This window comes from Otolemur garnettii, unplaced genomic scaffold (genome assembly GCF_000181295.1).
Source record: "Otolemur garnettii isolate 467f Iridium unplaced genomic scaffold, OtoGar3 scaffold00111, whole genome shotgun sequence".
Lineage (NCBI taxonomy): Eukaryota > Metazoa > Chordata > Mammalia > Primates > Galagidae > Otolemur > Otolemur garnettii.
Window position 1 is genome coordinate 6,834,751 of NW_003852506.1, and position 2,266 is coordinate 6,837,016.

Here is a 2,266-nt window from a genome sequence, read left to right on the forward strand (position 1 = left end):
TTTATGTGGAAGGAAAAATAGCAAAGTCATAGTCAAACAGTTATGAATGAGATAGTTTTTGTTTCCTTAGTTGAATCAGGAATTGGGAGGTAAAGGGAAGAGCTGAGACTTAGCTCACATCTATGAGCACAGGTTTGGGTTTTTAATTTATTTAATTAAAACAAATGGAAATAGAAAAGAGAGGAGAGCCAAGAAAATAGAAAGAACAGGAGACACTTGGGTGTCCTGGATAGCCTGTTAAGTGGCACCACTTTAAACCATCTTCTTTAAATATTTCCTTTACACTTAATTTACAGGAAGGTCTGGATACTGTCTTGGGGAAGGGAGGAGGAGGATCATCTCCTGAGGACCTCATTCTCCTCTCTATTGTTAGGGGGAAATTCAGTTTTCTTTTCTTTTCTTTTCTTTCTTTCTTTCTTTCTTTCCTTTCTTTCCTTTCTTTCTTTTCTTTCTTTCTTTTCTTTCTTTCTTTTCTTTCTTTCTTTTTTTTTTGAGACAGTCTCACTTTGTCACCCCTTGGTAGTACCATGGCATCACAGTTCATAGCAGCCTCAATCTCTTGGGCTGAAGTGGTTCTTTTGCCTCAGCCTCCCGAGTAGGTAGAACTACAGGCTCCTGACCCAATGCCTGGCGGTTTTTAGAGATGGGATCTTGCTCTAGCTCAGGCTGGTCTCTAACTCCTAAGCTTAAGCAATCCACCCACCTCAGCCTCTGAGAGTGCTGGGATTACAGACGTGAGCCACTCACCCCACCTCCAGCCTGGAAATTCAGTTCAGTGAAGCCCAAACTTGCACATTCTCCTTTATTAAACAAGAGCTCTCCATACTCCCCATGGGGAATAAGTACTTATTTTCAATTCTAGAATTCTTTAGGGTCTTTATGAGTACAAATGACTTAAAGTTCTCTTTCTAAACACATATGATCCTTTCCTTAGATAATATTAAGGTCAATACCACCTTCTCCATCTTAAATTGGAAATTTTATACCCCAGTGCTTTATATAGTATCTCTTCTAGATTGGTACATAGCAGTTGTTATTCTGAGTGAGATAGAAGGTGAGAAAGAGACCAAGAAAGAGGCTTTGTGAGGGACAGGACTCAGCAAAGGGAAATTCTAGATGATTTTAAATTTGCTTTTAAATGTAAAAGAGAACTGGAGAAGTGTCTAAGAATAGTAACCATCTGAGCATATGCTTCTTGGGAGTTTGCTTTGCAAAAGGACTTACTGTCTAATGTGCTCTGCTGTTTGAAAAACAATGTGTACTTTAAAAATAGATGTGACTGGTCATATGATCAATGGGTCTAGAGATTTTATACTCCACTGTAGAGTAAATAAGTTACAGACTTTGGCAATTTTCTATTTTTTAGTCAAATAACAGGGGAGACCATGTATTGGTTTAAAGGTTTTGCAAATTAAATTATGAATATTAGTACTCTGACAGAATTTGTGTGTGATACTAAAACTAACATTTCCAAAGAGTGGAAATGATTCAGAGGATTATCCTTATGATTGTAGAAGCAACCATCAGATGTAATTAAAAAGCCAAGCTTCTTTGGTGACTAAGGGTGTAAATGAGATTTATAGAATGATGACACCCTTGGCGGTACTATATGGAATGCAGCATTTTGGGAAATAGCATTAAGCACTCTGAGTCTTCTAAATACTATATAAACAGTTGGTGACCCACCCCTCCCCCCACTGCCAGTCAGTCACTCAGGTCAGATTCATCATCACAGCCTTCCAAGTTGGGAAATGACTTTGTCTAGTCCCATGAATGCTTGAATGGTTGATTTCACATTGAATGAATATGGTAGAGTTGGTCTCTGCTCATCTCCAGGGCTGAGCTTCAGAAGGGGACTCTTCTGTTCCCAGCAGTCCCAGGAAGAGTTATCTGCAAAGGGAGGACACATGGGAGTGTTAATCCGAAATCTTCCTCTCACAATCAGGGCTCACAGTTTTGCCTTAGATCATCAGAAAGGTTCTATTTATACCTTTATTCTCCCTTCTTCCTGTGCTCTTTCCCTCCTTCCACTGCCTGTTTTTATCTTCTTTTCAACATGTGATTAATAGTCCCCACATCTGTTTGGTCCCTCAAAGGGCAAAAGTGAAGTACAGGAGAAATATATGAATCATGGGCAAGACCTAAAGCTGGCTACAGTCTCTTAGGACTGAGTCCCTCTGGCCTGAGTCCCTCCATGAAGGCTCCTCCTTGCTCCATCCACTATGTCTTCATGAGCAGATGCTTCCACTATCCCCAAAACACAGAA